Raw genomic sequence first — 15,930 nt, 5'->3', positions numbered from 1 at the left:
TACCCCACCTCAGCACTCAGGTTTTCCCCTCACAGGAATGGGCTCCACATGCCCCTACTCTCATTTCCTTCCACATACTCCAAGAACACGCACCTTACAGACACTAATTCTTTCTCTGGTGCCTTTCAGATGTATTTCTACCTAATCTTAAATGTCACTTTCCTGCCTCTATACCACACAGTTTCTTTCTCTGTTTCTCCTCAATGCCACCTTTACTAACCAGAAAACTTTATGCTTGCAAGGTCTACACTACCCTACACCATCAGCAACCTTTAGTCTTCTGTGATCTCTGGCTTTGCCCCATTCCATTTCCCAACACCCCTTTCGTTGCTTTTCTTTGCTCCACTCACCTGACCTGAATGCTTGCACTTCCAGATCATCATCTGACACTGGTCCTTCTTCCCACAACTCTCCCAGATAAATTAATGTTGCATGCTGGAGAATCTCCCACAGAGAAATTTAAGCTGCTATTTATAAGCATAGAGTAAAGGTCAGGTTAAAAAAAACCAGTGTTTTTCACCTTTCTAAGGCTGTTTCAGATACAGCTCAGAGCTTCCCAACCAAAGACTCCTCTCTGCTATCCTGGCTTTCACCGGCTCAGCTGGACTGTGCTCCTTGAAGCCCAGAATGTTTCTCAGAAGCTCTTGATTTCAAATCTTAGAACATTATGGTTGGAAAAGACCTCTAAGATCACCAAGTCCAACCATTAACCAAACACTGCCAAGTCTGCCACTAAACCACATCTGTAAGCACCACATCTATGTGTTTTTTGACATTTCTAGGGATGGTGACTCCATCACTTCCATGGGCAGCCTGTTCCAATGCTTGACCACTCTTTTAATTAAGACATTTTTTCCTAATATCCTACCTAGACCTCCTCTGGAGCAACCTGAGGCTGTTTCTTCTTGTCCTATCGCTTGGTAGCTGGGAGAAAAGACCAACTCCCACCTGTCTACAACATCCTTCCATGCGGTCATAGAAGCAGTAACGTCCCCCTGAGCCTCCTTTTCTGCAGACTAAACAACCCCAGTTCCCTCAGCCACTTCTCATGTGACAGATAAAATTCACACTTTTTTGATTGCTGCAGGCCTCAAAAAATCAGAATTCAGATGGAAATTTCCTGTGGCTGCTCTATTAATGTCATGACACATTTAACAACAGCATTAATGTATCACACCTCAAGAAGAAAACCCCTTAAAAGGGTATGATACTGAAAGAGGGGTCTCCTTTTTACAGTAAAGCTAAAAAGTATTTTGTTTACAACAAAACACTGATCTGTTGATCATTATTTGCATTAAAAACATCAGTGTCAAACAAGCAGCATTTACAAATTTTTACTGCTTTAGCATTAGTCTCCCTGAACACGTGATTTAGAGGCTACAATCTACTCTTACACCAAAATTAAAGCAACCTGCTTTTATTTCTTTTAATATAAGAACATTTTCACACCTTCCCCTAGTATGTAATTTTTGCTGCACTTCACACCAAAGCCCAGCTGACTTTGTAAAAACCACCTACAGGAAATCACACTAAACTCAGAAATACCATATGGCTGCTGAACGAGAAAATAGCCATGGTTACCAAACCAAATTAATGCCATTGATCACTTTAAAGAGAGATAGATGTAGGGTTGCTAATTACCTGAGGTGCTTATTATGTATTTCAAAGTTTGAAAGTAATTCTATCCCTCTATCAAAGCCAGTATATCAATCATCTCTGTTAAAGGCTTAGAGAAAAAGTCAAGCTTACTGCCCAAATAAATCTATGGTCAACATATGAGAAACATTACTATGAAAGCCATTCAAAAAGCCTCCTCATGGGAAAGGGTAACATTATGAGAACTAAGTGCTTTCACATGTTGTTTTTACCTTTGTTCTTTCAAAGTCTTACTTTCCACCTCTTCTACAGCAAGATTTTTTTGGAGGCTACTAATCTGAATTCCATCTCTTTCTTCTCAAGGCCCCTTGGGACTGCTTCTCCCCCATCACTGTCCTTTGTTCCTGCTACAGTAATTCTCTGAGCAGTCAAAAATAGCTTCACGTGGCATTCTCCAACAGAGCCAGGAATCTGCGATGGTAGCAGATTAGGACAGAAGGAGTGAGAAGAAAAAATCGTGAAGAGAAAAACCCCCACATTCTCAGCAATGTTGTGACTGCTGCGGCTTTATTTATCACTTCACATAACCTACAAGCAACCTCAACTTTGCTACAATGAGTTCAAAAGCAGGCTAAAAGAGTGGAAAACGCAATCACTGTGTTTTATTCCCTACATATATACTGTGTCCCTTAAAAGGGGAAATAATGCCTCCTGAGTCATGCCACAAAGTTTCAAATCCTAAGGCATACAAATCCTAATTCCATACTTCCAACCACTCGAGTATCAGGTCCTGACTTCAACACCCATCTGCTTTTCACCAACATACACGTTTAAGCTTCAAATCTCAAAATAACTGTGTCCTCAAACTAGGCTATGATATTACTACAGGATATTACTCCCCTCAATCTGAAGAGGAAACCAAATCTTTCTGTGCAATCTGATTTTTCTTTCTATTTAATGACCACCACAATGTCCTACACTACAACCATGGTACAGTTCAATCATTCTATTCTGAAACAGAATATGAGTGTCAAAGGCCGTTTTGTTTTTTTACTTAAACTTTAACATTTAATTACTCAAGCAAAAAAGCCCCCATCTGGATGTTTGTTTGCCTCTTTAATTTGTATTTCAATTTACATGGACAATCAGCACAGCAGCCCCCCAGTACTAGCTGCAGTTTCTGGGAGCTACGAAAAAACTAAAGAAGCACAAGTCATTTATTTCACATTTCAGAGAAAATCATAAATACACGTAAAATAAGTACAATTTGTAAATGTTATATACATTATAATATAGTGTGGAGATTTGATTACAAGCTTAAATACCTGCCACAAGAGACTACAAATCACAGAATCTCCTGAGTTGGGACAGAACCACAAGGATCATTCAGTCCAACTCCTGCACAGGACAGCCCCAAGAATCACATCACATGCCTGAGGAGCATTGTCCAAACACTTCTTGAACTCTGGCAGCCTTAGTGCCATGCCAACGTTTGAAGTATTTATATTTTTCTAATACACCCCTCCCTGGCCCCACCTTGGCTGTTTGACACCAGATCTCTTCCACACCCATCCCTGCAGGCTGCTTGCTTCAGGCTCTTATTCCTCTCTCCAGTTAAGAAAACCCTTATTCCTTCCAGTCTCCATTCATACCATCTGCTTCCTGGCACCTATTTTTGCCTGTAGTTCCGTCAGTCAACACTCTTAAAGCTGAGCACTTTTATAAACCCACTGACAATCCAGATGCCTTGTCCTAAGTGTTTGTTACTATTTCACAGGTTTGACCAAGCCAGATATTCTATAAAAAGCTACTTGCAATTCTGATCAGAGAGGTTTTGTTCACTTAAATCACACACATGCTACAGACACACTTTGAGTAACTACAGCTCTTCATCGCTCTCCTGAAGAGCTGATTCTCATTTACATCCATACAACGTGAACCATCAACCATTCTGCTAAAATGTATTTTTCCATCTTCTCCAGAGGCTGAGAAAAAGAGATGGAGTATCCTATTGCCTTACTCACAGAAAAGTTTTCCATTAATTCTAATAGCCTATCAACCTCTACTAGAATGAGGATGTGAAGAATCCAGCAGGTGAGCTGTCCCTGATGCAGGAACTAATCCATTCCCAAAGTGGGGTACAGCGAGAGCTCCTGCACAGGCTGCAGGTGCCAACTCCACAAATAACGTGGGAACTGGTTGCTCACACTGAATTCAGAAACCGAAGAGGCTTCCACATCCCTCTGGGCAGACCTCTGCCTTAATGGTCTCTCCAACACACCTCCAGCATTTTCCACCGCCACTGGAAGCAATGCTCAAGCAACCTTATCACAACATCGGTTGTGCAGACAGATGTCGGGAATTACCGTATCCTTATTTCCCAAGACAAAAGGGTGCCATATGAGCTCCCTTTCGAAACCACTGCCGGTAGACCTGCTCTCAAGGAGTCTTTGCTCCTAACAAATAAAATAGGCAACTACCAGCAGGGTATGTCTGAACAAAGGGCAGGAGCACACGAAAGGCTGCTCACATCTCAGTCCGTAACGAACGAAAAAAGTTAGGTGCTTGACTACCTTTAAATAAAGGAAAAAAAAAAAAAAAAAAAGGCCCCAGGTCCCATTAAAATAAACACAAAAGATTCAGAAGTGAAGGTGAAAAATTAATTCATTTTTACAAGATATTTTAAGGTACGGCTCAGCCGACACAAGGGCACCTCCGCCCCCAGCAGGGCTCTCCCTACGGAGGGGCCGCCGCTGTCCCGCGGGCGCGGCTCCCCGGGGCGCTGCCCCTGGACCGGGGGTTCCTCCCCCGCTACACGAGCGCGGGGCGGCCGCCGCCGCCTCCTCCCCGGCGCCGCCGGCCCGACCTGGTACCTCGGCGGCGCGGAGAGACCGCCCCACGGGGCCCGCCCGCCCCGGCAGGCTCTTCTCACCTCGCGACCTGGCGGCTGCCGGCGGCGCGGCCCCGGAGGCGGCGGCTGCCCGTCGTCGCGGGCCGGGCGGCGGCAGGAAGCGAGCGGCGGCCGCGGCGTCCCCACCGTGGCGCAGTTACCATGGGACGGACGCCCTCTCCCGCTCCCTCCGGAAGTCACCGCCGGCGGGGCGGGGGAAGGCGGGGCGGCCAGCGCCGCCATCTTGAGCGCGGCTCCCGGCCCGGCTCCCGCCAGCCGCCATCTTGAGCGTGGCACGGGGCTCGCCTGAGGGTCCGCCCCGCCTCCTGCCCCACTCCCGGCTCCTGGGGTGGTGGCTGCGAAGAACGGAGCGTGTCCAAAGCTCCCCAAAGAACCACAGTCTAATAGACAGACTTTTAAAAATATATCAAAACTGTGGATACGTCGTGTCTGGGGTTGAAAAGATTCCCCTTTAGTCTAAGGAAATTACACCGTGAAGGCCACAGTGGCCCCCAGGCAGTTTCATCCTAGGCAGTGACACAGATCAGAGTCCATGCAACGGACCACCCTTCATCTCTAAAAACATGTCAATATTGCATATGAAATTGCACATAGGAAACAATATTACCTATATGGTGCTGAATTCCTAGGAAAAGCTTGCTTCAGCCATAGTTGTGCCAACTTGTTCATGGGCCTCAGTTTTTAATTGTGTGATTGCGTAGCTTTGCGTCCAAAAAGGCGTCTGTCTCTTTTAGTGCACAGAATGGGGCGAAATACAGACGTGGAGTTTCCTAACCTTTGAGTGCTTCCTTTGAGCGCAGTTGGAATAAAAGTATGTCTTTGTAATTTTTAAAACCGTAGTAGCACACGGGATAATCTGCAGTGATCCCTTGCACATGACGAGCTGTTTCACTTTCATCCTGTCGTGAGGGTGATTGGCTCTCTAAAATCCCTTCTAAAGCATGTGAAACACCCAGGTCAGGCTGCGGATGGCTTGAGAGCCAGAGTCTGCAGCCTGAGTCAGGCTCCAATCCGCTCCTTCCCTCCTCATTCTCCCTCTGCGTTTCACTTGGTGTGGTTTTTATCGAGGGCTCGTTGTAATCTCCAGTTCTGACCCAGGCCTCCTCCCGCAAGCCATTGCTGTCTCTCCTGCGTCAGCCCAAGGGTTTGCCTTTGGTCACACAGGGCAGAAGCAGAGCGTGAAATGCTGTGGAAGTTGACGTTTTTAGCAGCGTCAAGTCTGGGACTAGAACTGCGCTCAAGGAGCATCGCGGTGACTGGGAGGGAGCACATGAACTCGGGTGCAGATTTTTCTGTGAAGCAACATGAGCAAGTGAGAGAGGGAAAACTCCATCCCCCTCCATCTTCAAAGGGACTTTGCTGCCAGCCCTGGTCGCTTAATATCATGTTCTGCCACTTCATCTCTAATTGTACCGATTTATTTCATAGACTCAAGTAACAACTGAGTCATGCAATAAAGCTTCTGTAATTCCTACGAGTTCTTTCTTTCTCTCTCTCTCTCTTCATAATAGATTACAGGATATCATTTATGTTGCAGTGATCCTCCACTGAAGTACACGAAGGTCAAGAAATGTAAAATACCTGTTTTCCACACTCTAGCTCCTGTCTTTCAGTGCCATCTAGTGCCCACGCATGGAAGATATACTGTAACTAATCGAATTTCTCCTAATCAGATCGATTTGCCGTAATTAATACATTTTGGAAATTGGTAGATGGCACAGGTAGAAGGTATATTAACACAATATTTCTCTATATAAATCTAGCGACATATAAATTAATGTTTTTATTTTATGGCACTAAATTCTGACACAGATCTCTTTTACATTAATTAAATTAAAATCAATAGCACTCACAAATCAAACATATATATATATATCAGTTATTTACTTTTGGCTGTGCTGTCCTCTGTAACTAATTAGATTGCTTTGGAAAATAGTGGTCTCAGAAAAAAAAAAAAAAGTACTGAAATAATTTATTACCTTGCTTCATTTTCAGCTCTACTGAAAAGGAGTAGCAACCCAGATCTGAGCCAAATTGCAATTTAATTTACAAAGTAAATCTGCAAGGCTTGGAATAACAGGTCTTTCTAGCCATCTACAGAACGGAACAAGGTGCTTTTTGAAACAAGGCAGAGACAAAAAATGAAGGGTTATCCAGAGATCATCTGACTTCAGGTTGTTATCTTTTATCCCTTCATGCCTTTCTTTGCAGTGATGGCTAGTTATTATTTCCATCAGCAGTTAAATAGTTCTTAACCTTTATTACCGCCGGCCTGGGCCCTAGGGTACATCACCGTGTCCCGCAGCCATAGGGAGGAGGAGGAGAGAAGATCCAGCAGGCAGGAATCGTGCAGCAAGATTGATTGATTTAATTATTTTACAAACTCTTTTATAGACTTTTTTCTTCATAGTCTAATTGGACAAAGGACCAGCCACCCGTTGGGGTGATTGGCAAAAATCCTAAAACATCCATTGTCAAAATATTTCTCTACTATACCATAAACAAGACTTTTCAAGGTTGCAGGTGGCTTGGTTGTTTGCATTCCCTGCTACCTCTTCTGCGTGAGAGAAAAGTCTCTCACGGACTTAGAAAATAGCAAGAAAATCCTTGCTAGCAGCATTTTTGTATCCACAAACCTTGACACACCCTTGGCTGTCTTTTACTGCAACACATAAACTTGAGAGATGCACATGAGGGAGTTACATCATCTACCCGTATTACTGCAAAGAAAGCATTCAATGGCCAGTGCAGTAATTCCCCCTTGAAGATCTCAGATTCTAAATTAAGATGCAAATAGTGGGTAGAAAATACAACAAAAGGAATACAAAGACAGAATTTTATACAATAGTCTTGTGTATATTCAGATCCTTGTGTGTAATTTACCTTCCCTACCTGGCCATGAAAGAACTGGAAAGTCACTATTCTCAGAAGTAATCCAGCTAAAGAGGAAACAAAACAAGGTGCTCAGCTGCTTTCATTCTACTAAAAATCTAAATTAATTAGAGCAATTTCAGATCACAATTCTGACAGCTGTGTTTATCACACTTTCTTCAAAGGATAGAAATTAGCATTGACTGACATTAGCATCAAAGCTTATTTATTCACCCGCCCACATCGTAGCAGCCCTTCTGAGTTTGCCTGTTTATTTAGCACTTTAATAACACCACAGTAAATAAGATTTCATTTCAGAGCGTGCATGTTTTTTGTCAAAGCACTTGGCGCAGGCTTGTTGGAATGCCACAGTAGAGTCCCTTGTTGCAGGTTTCATGGAAGAGCACTGGGTGTTCTCCAGCAAAAGCACTTTAAATGGTTAACAAGGACATAACCTGGGATCCAGAATTTCTTTTTCTTTCTTTTTTGTCAACAACTAGAAAATATCCGTCTTTCAGCAGTAGCCAGAGACAACCTGTCAATCCTTAAGCTACAGAAAACTGCCCAAGTCTGCCAAAAGCTGGATAAGGTGGGAATGGAGTCTCCTGTGGATATGACCCAGACAGAAATGGCTGACCACAGGCCTGTTCTGTTATGCTTTGCTTCCTTATGAAATCAGGAGAAAAGACAACAAGCACAGCTCTGTGAGCAAAGGGGCAGTGTGGGCATTTTCTGCCTTGCAGTGAAACATCAAAACTAACGAGGGAAATAGCTGTTCCTTCCCAAGGTTTATCGTGCTACAATCAGGACAGTAGTCTCCCCTAGACAGTACTGTCAGCCTTAGCTGAAACAAAAAAATGAGAGCCCTCAGTGAAAGGTGTCATTCAGAACATGAACAAGAAACAGCATAGCTGTAAAAGTTGTCTCTCCAGTGGGCATATGATTCTAAAGAGAAGTCAAATTAAAAAAAAAAAAACAACAAAACAACAACAAAGAAAACAGAGGGAATGACTTATGTGAATAAATTCCACTTCTTTGACCACAGAATTACTTTCTCAAATCCTGACACTTAATATGCAACCAAGTAATCATAAGACAACGGTTCTGTGTAATGGAAATAATTTAAGTTTCAATATTTCATCCAGCAGTGCAGACAGGCCTGTGGAGCGTGCTATCTTAGCTGGAGCACTTATTGAGTGTGACCACTGGTTTATACAGCAGGAGCTGAACAGTGACAAATTCACTCTCCAATTCTGAAATTAGGAAAAACCAGAAACGCCAAGGAAATGAGACACTCAGCAGCTGGTGAGAGAGAGAGATTAAAAATTCACAACTTTCAATCACTCACAGCACATGTTTTGCAGAAATAGACTGAGCTCCCGGTTTTGCTTTGAAGGTTGTGTCACTTCCAGTCTTTCCTGTGAGACTCAGGCTGGCTTATGGTGGCGATTTGCATGTGGATGAATGAAATGTCTGCTTTCAGTGATTGTATGTCTGTCTTGGTTTTCTCTAGCTGAGAGAGAAAACAGCTTTTGGGGGGATATATTACCCTTATAAATATTCCCATGATCTAAACCATTGCACTCAAACTGACTTCTTTTTAATAAAAAGAAAAAAAAAAAAGGAGGAAAAAGAAAGAGTTAGGGGAGGCAACAGTGTTAACACTGATTTGCATTGTCAACTGACAGCTCAGCGACTGGAAAGTTTTGTTTATTCTGTTTAGCTTGCCAGAAACCACACAGTCCCATGTAAACCCAAATTTTGGACATGCTTTTTCTCAACTACCGTGAAAATATAAGGGAAAAGCCTAATTTAGACAGCCCTTCAAAAGTATTGTCCAGAAAAGTTGTCTTGCATAGTACTTTACACAGTCCACTCTTCAGTGGTCCCCCTCACTTTCTTCAGGCATACTAGCAACCAAAAATGTGCAACCAAGGGTAGCTTAGGACAATATTCAGTACCTCATAGGAGATTACTGCACCAGCATATCAACTAGGATAAGTGTCTCTTCTTTTATTAGATTAGTTGATCTAGAAAGCAAATCTACCTTCCTTATGAATACTGACCAACACTTTAATTTGCAACAAAAATTAGGAATTTGGAGAGCAAGATTTAAGAAGATCACTGTTATTAATGTTAAACTGCTTGCTTTGCTGAATAGAGGTAAATTTTACATGTTTCCGTTAGACAAAGGTCTTTTTTTTTTCCATTTGGTTACTTTGATGAATTAGGAAAAAAAAAATCTGCATCTGCCCAGACCAAAAGAGGATTCTGCAGGCTGATTTAAGGACATCAGGACACTGAATTCCTTTGTAATGCCCCAAGAAGGAAGTTTGCCCTGCTCAGAATCATCAGCTAATGACAGGTCCAAGAGCCTCAGTTAATGGGAATCAGATGACAAGCTCCAGCTGTCTCTTCAGCTTAAATAAAGCAGTAGATGCCACCGAGGCCATGTTCTTCCTCACAAAACTCCCTTTTCTCTTCCATGATCGTGGTTTTTTTCTCTACTGCATATTAAAATCTTGCTGGCTAGGCAAAGGGAGGAGATGTGTTGTGCCACAAGTGGGTAACAATTCACTCCTAGCCTATTAAATTACTTTAATCAGAGGTATATTGGAACAGCAACAATCAGTGTTTAGTTGTTGAGACACTTTTTGGGTCACATTTTGAAACCTCATTACTATTTGCAAAAGCACGTTGTGAGAAATCCACTGTATCCTTAACTGATCTTCAACACCTGTACCCCAAAGTGTCTTTTGTCACGCAAAAAAGTCCATGTCATTTCTCTCAGAGCTCTCTCCACCATCTCCATGTTCCTGAAGATAAAACAGTAGAACATTCATGAGATAAGAGGCAACTAATGTAGGTGTCTTCTGTTAGGATCACTTTAAAAATGATTATTGTCCCAGTGCTTCTACTTACCTTGCACTGAGACTCCATCACATAAGCCATCACCTGATTAATGGCTGTTTTTGATGTGGTGAATAGCGACAAGACATTTGCAGTGTCAGAAGCCACAAAAACCAGTTAAAATTAATCTTAAACAGCAACAGTGTGGAGCACCAGCAGCAAATCTGCTGTTACATTTTAGATATGAACCAGTTTTGCTTTAGCAGCAAAGAGCTGCAAGAAGTCAGTGTTAGAGCAGGGAGGGTGAGCTTCATTCACCTCTGGCTCATGCTTCAACAGAGTCCCAACTGCAAAGCCTCCTGTGCTACCCTTTTTCCTCTCAAGTTACTCCCTCAACTAAGTAAGCCTGCTGTTAAATAGGTTTATGTATCAAAGGTTCAAATTTAAGTCTGTTAAAGGGAAATAAGAATAGAATTTGATGGACAAGAATCAAGCTCAAGTGAAAGATCTCAGTATATGCTGCCAGAGCTGAGGTCCTGTTTTAAAGTTCAGTTGTATCACACCTACATCTTGGAAAACTACACCACCAGTTAGATATCGCTTTTGCAAAGTAGACATTCACTTTAAAGCATACACTGGCACAAGCTGACACTTCAGGCTTTCAGGGAAGTTGTGTTGCACTTAAATTTCAAGAGCCTATGTGTGAGTCTTCTCTGAAGTTAAACTGTCTAACTAGGACTTCAAATACAGATTCAGACAGTTTCAAGTTTCACCAACTTTTGGGAAACCTTCATTGATAGGCAATGAAAACTGAATTTAAAATTACTAAGTCTATAATCTGTTATCTTCACATTAAAAAAAAAAATCCATCTTTTCTGTAGAATTTTATTGCTAGAAAAGCTCCACCACACATTTCATTCATCCCTAGTTACAAAATTTCACCCAGTTGAATATCTAATGAGGTGTTTCCTCGAGAGGCCCTGGGATTTACCTTGGATCAGCTGAATGTCCTGAACAACCACCATTGTTGCAGCCATCAATAACCAGTCTTGCAGCATAACAAAGCAGGGCAGGTTATTTTCTTACTGGCAGGAATTAGTAAAGGATAATTGGAGTTACCTTACATTATCCAGCTGGATTGCCTAACAGCAACCACCACTAAGAGAAGGCAATCACCGCTTAATAGAACCAGGAGTGTTGCAACAGAACAACAAACTTTGGGGACTTTCATAGAACTGGTGTCAGAAAAATGCTCTAGAATTCAGGTTTTGGGAAGAGTTTTGTATCACCTACATTCCCAAAGGGCCTTTATGGTTAGACTAAGTTAATCCTGTACAGTGTCATGCAGTTAGTGACCCCCACCTCATTTTTGGATCAGGCTGAATTTGGGATGTTACCTATTGCAAAGATGCACATAAAGGCTCAACTATTTTCTGTTCTGTGTTGAAAGGGTCAGCTGACATAAGATCATAAAAGCTGCTGGGCTGGTTGTTTTTCCCCCCAGAGAGAATGGCTTTCCCCTGTGTCCAAGGACCCTTAAGTGCTCTGCTCTGCCCAGCCAGAGTGGTTGTCCTCATTAGCTTTCTCTACACACCACATCCAGTTACTTGCCATAGCTGTTGCTTAGGAATGGCACCCCTGCCTCTTACTGAGCACCATCCTGCTGGGAAACCTTGTGGCTTTGTGCCTCTCTCCCCCAACACACACTTGGGTAGGTGCCTGTGACAGCGGAGGGTCCAGGAGCCCCAGGAAGGCCTTATTTGCAATGCAGGGTTAGAACACACCAAGTTTAACCTCACATTTCAGTGTTGTTCATGGAAAGTGGAAACAAGTGGGATAGACAAACATTTATTTATGGCAAGCTTGTAACTTGCAGGCTGATAGATTTTCATGGTTATACTGAGATTACTTTCCTACAGCTACATTGATTTCCATGGAATCATTTCTTACTTGTATTCTGGTAATCAGGCCAGGAAGAATCAAATGTTCCATTTAAACCTTTTTTTTTCATTCAGTGGTAAATTTTTCATGCTCTTCTAGATCTGAGTTCTGGACTAACTGTAAGTGAGAAAAATAAAATTGTGAGGGAAGAGAAAAGAAAAAGATCTGCTTTATTTATACCAGCTCATTTGGATTAAAATCAGTCATGGTTGAGGCTGGTTTTTGCAACATGCAGGGGGAGCTTTTTCAGGCCAGGTCCCTCAGCAGTTCCATTCATGCCCAGCACTGGGTTCAGAACAGCTTTTCATTGGCATTCGAGAATCTGTAAAAATTTCCATGTTTTATTAGTATTTATTTATTAACAATTTGAAAAATCAGTTGTTCCTGCACCCTCACTATGCATTATTTACCTTATCCAAAAGAAAAGATGGACATACAAAATCCTAGGGAAGGTTTCCTCCTATAGCATCATTTAAAACTGCAGCCCCAGTGCAGATTTCAATCTGATGCACCATTTTTCCTTGAAACCTGCCTGCACATACATCCCAACTTCATGTGGCAGTGAAGAGCAATCTGAAGTTTATTGCTGTAGCTATGGAATATCAATACCTCCATGGCCACAAGTGCAATGTCTATTCGTTTCTTAAAGTACTTAAACCCCCATCTCTTACTTAATCCTTATGTCAGTTGTGGTTATCCCCGATGATATTAAAAACAGGCAAAGTGCTTTCGTTGGGTAGAAAGAGCCAAGTGTGTGTAAATTGTAAATGATATCTCCCTACAAGTGCACGAGCATAGGGACACACAATTATTTCTGGCTCTGACTTCCTGCTGTAGGTGGATGCCCTTGGTTACCTCCACAGGCTGTGCTGCCCACGTGCAGTTGGTCAGGACATTCTCTGAGCTGGTGGAGGGGATGAGGTGACAGCCCTTGATGGCTCATTTTGGACATGTCAATCACTTGGTAACTCTGTCATATTTACCTGAAATTCTGTCCAGAAAGTGTTTTCTTACCAAGGAGATTTCTTCTTTCAGCAGGAGACAGAAGACATTGTGGAAGCTGCAGAGAGACTTTGTATCTGCCTCACCAGTAAAAAGGATTTTCCATTGATAGTTACAGCATGGGGGTTTTTAAAGCTGTGTTGCCAAAAGCAAATCGTTTGAATTTTAATGTGGCTTTGAGTTCAACATCTTCCCCTTTCTCTGTTCATTAATTTCCTCTTATATTCCTAAGGATCTACCACGTATTACAGTACTTTTCACAGGAATTCATGTAATCTGATTTTAAGCTTTATGTGGATTCTTTTTCTGGTCAATTCATACTTAAATACTTAAAAGTTTCTGCAGTTTGAAATACAGGAGCAAGGAAGTCCTTAGTCAGGCTGACTAAACCTAGTGATACATGGCTCAAATTTAACAAACCTGTCAAGAATTACTTGATCTTTCTTGGTCCACCCTTGATTAGAATCATCCTATTCTGATTTTCCTGCAAGTGCTTCCTGCCACAGGGGTCTAACTGTGAAGTTTGCACAAAATTCATACCATACCTAACATACCATGCACTGATTGTTGTCTACCTCTGTGATAACCAAGGTTTTCTACTGTTTTCATCCACTATGGCTGCATCTGGGCATGCAAAAGCTCCTTTGTGGGTATTGTAAAATGTACCCTTTGGAAAAAGCTGATGGGCTTATACTAAGCAGTGTAGTCTGAACTGTATTGATAGAATTTATATCATTTGAACAAAAAAAAAATAGCTAATTTTAAAAATCATCAAGGGTTTTAAATCCTGGTAATAATCCCTTGAGACAACAACAGTCAGTATTAAAAGAAGGAGAAAAAATATCAAAGTGCCAGCTTTGTTGCTTGAGTAGTGATTGCATTCCAGTTAATCCATCCTTCAAGTAAGTTAATCAATCATATTAAAATTAAAAAATAAAAGGGAAGAAAAAACTTTAATTTGCTAAGGAATTAAGTGGTTGCAACTCAAGCTGCCCCAAACCAGAGATACAGCCTCCAAGGATACTGTGAACTATGGAAACAAGAAGAAAGCTTTAATTTTGAGCATAAAACCAAGTTAATCTGTGAAGTTGCACCAAACACAGTTCTGTACCATTCAGCTTGCAGTATGATCTGCTACTTTGCAAAGAAGAAAGCCTGCAGCCTCTTCTAATTGATCTCCTCACACTGGCCAGATTCAGCTAATATATTATTTGCTTTAAGTAATTCTACCATGAGTAGCAGGTTTTGCTAGAATAGTTAGTGTATGCAACAGCCATACAGAGATCTGAATTTGGAAAGAACAAAGTCTTGGAGATACATCACCTGTATCCCGTTTGCCAGTCTGTCAAACCAAACAAGACAAAAATGGCAAAGTTGCATGTTTTATCCCCCAGATTCATAACTCCATGACTGAGCTCTCCAGAGGAAAGGTTTACATCAGCCTCAGTTGTGTCATACTTAATGTGGCTATTGGAAGACTCACTTGGTGGTCTTTGTAAATACCACAATTCCTGTATTTGTGACTTTCTCCATTTTTAATACTCATGTTTTGCTGGGTGGAGATTTCTTGTCATACTTGTGATTTTTTCTAAACATCCATGGCTAAAGCTCCTGTTTCCTGCTGCAATCCTGATATGCAGATGCTCCTTGTATCCCATCATTCAGATGATGTGTGCACAGGGTGCTGCTGTTATGGTTTTACAGAGGACTGTCATGATTTATCCCCAGTTGGCAGCTCAGCACCACACAGCCACTCACTCACTTCCTAGCCCTGGAGGAGAGAATTGGAAGGGCAAAACACTGGTGGGTTGAGATAGAGGCAGTTTAACTAAATTTAAAAAAGAAAAAGGAAGAGGGAGAGGGAGAAAAACTCCAAACCCAAGAAAAACAACAAACTGATGTCCAGCCAGTTTCTGAGCAAGTGGAGCCCCTGCCAACCTCCATCCCTGTGGTTTGACTGGTGAGCATGGCATCATATGCTGTGGGAAATCCTTCTGGTCACTGGGGCTCAGCTGTCCCCGCTGTGTCCCCTCACAGCCTCCTGTGCACCCCCAGCCCGCTGAGGCACACTGGCAGGGCAGTGTGCAGAGGAGAGAAGCCCTTGGTTCACATTTCCAGCTGCCCAGGGCCTCATTGTCCACCTCACGGCCTTTTCCCCACAGCCACGAGCAGGCGGCTGATGGGTACAGCTTTGGCCAGCACAGGCTCTGTCTTGGGGCTGGCTGGAATGGGCTCCGGCCAACATGGGGGCAGCTGCTGGTGCTGCTCACAGAAGCCGCCCCTGCAGCCTTTCCCCTGCAATCCTTGCCACAGAAACCCAGCCCATGATGCCAGAGAAACCCCACACAGATGTACACAGCATCACACCACTCTCTTCCCAAAGGGCAGATGCCCTGGAGAGGCTGCCAGGCCCTGGGACAGAGCAGCTGCTGGGACACAGAGCAAGGGATTGTCTGTGTTTGTCAGTGCTCCTGCTCCATGGCCTTGGCAGTGTCCTCGATGGAGGCATAGCTGCTCTCCTGGTCACAGAGCACACCTGGGCTCCTGGATGCCACCCTGCTGGTCCTTACAGAGATGTCCTAGATAAAATGATGTAGAAGGTGTAACTTGTAACACCTCTTCCCACTTTAAAGCTGTGGTGCCACTCCTGGGTGCACTGTGCTGGGCAGCTGTGTGGAAAAACTGCAGGAAAAACACGAACTCTTGGTGGCCATCACTCCAGCAGAGTCCAGTGGGAATTTTTTATACATTTGAGAGGG

The 15,930-nt window shown here is 42.9% G+C and overlaps 1 protein-coding gene across 1 annotated transcript in view; it reads right to left on the bottom strand.

Annotated features, from left to right (window-relative positions):
• Window positions 1–4,585, bottom strand: part of DISP1 (dispatched RND transporter family member 1) — an 87,830-nt gene extending 83,245 nt beyond the window's left edge. The window contains exon 1 of the mRNA XM_032103067.1: window positions 4,529–4,585. The gene's annotated coding sequence lies outside the window, so the exon portion shown is untranslated. The remainder of the gene's footprint in view (window positions 1–4,528) is intronic.
• Window positions 4,586–15,930: the final 11,345 nt, after the last annotated feature.

This window comes from Corvus moneduloides, chromosome 3 (genome assembly GCF_009650955.1).
Source record: "Corvus moneduloides isolate bCorMon1 chromosome 3, bCorMon1.pri, whole genome shotgun sequence".
Classification (NCBI taxonomy): domain Eukaryota; kingdom Metazoa; phylum Chordata; class Aves; order Passeriformes; family Corvidae; genus Corvus; species Corvus moneduloides.
Note: the sequence above shows the minus strand (reverse complement) of the source record. Positions and strands in the feature narration are given on the sequence as shown.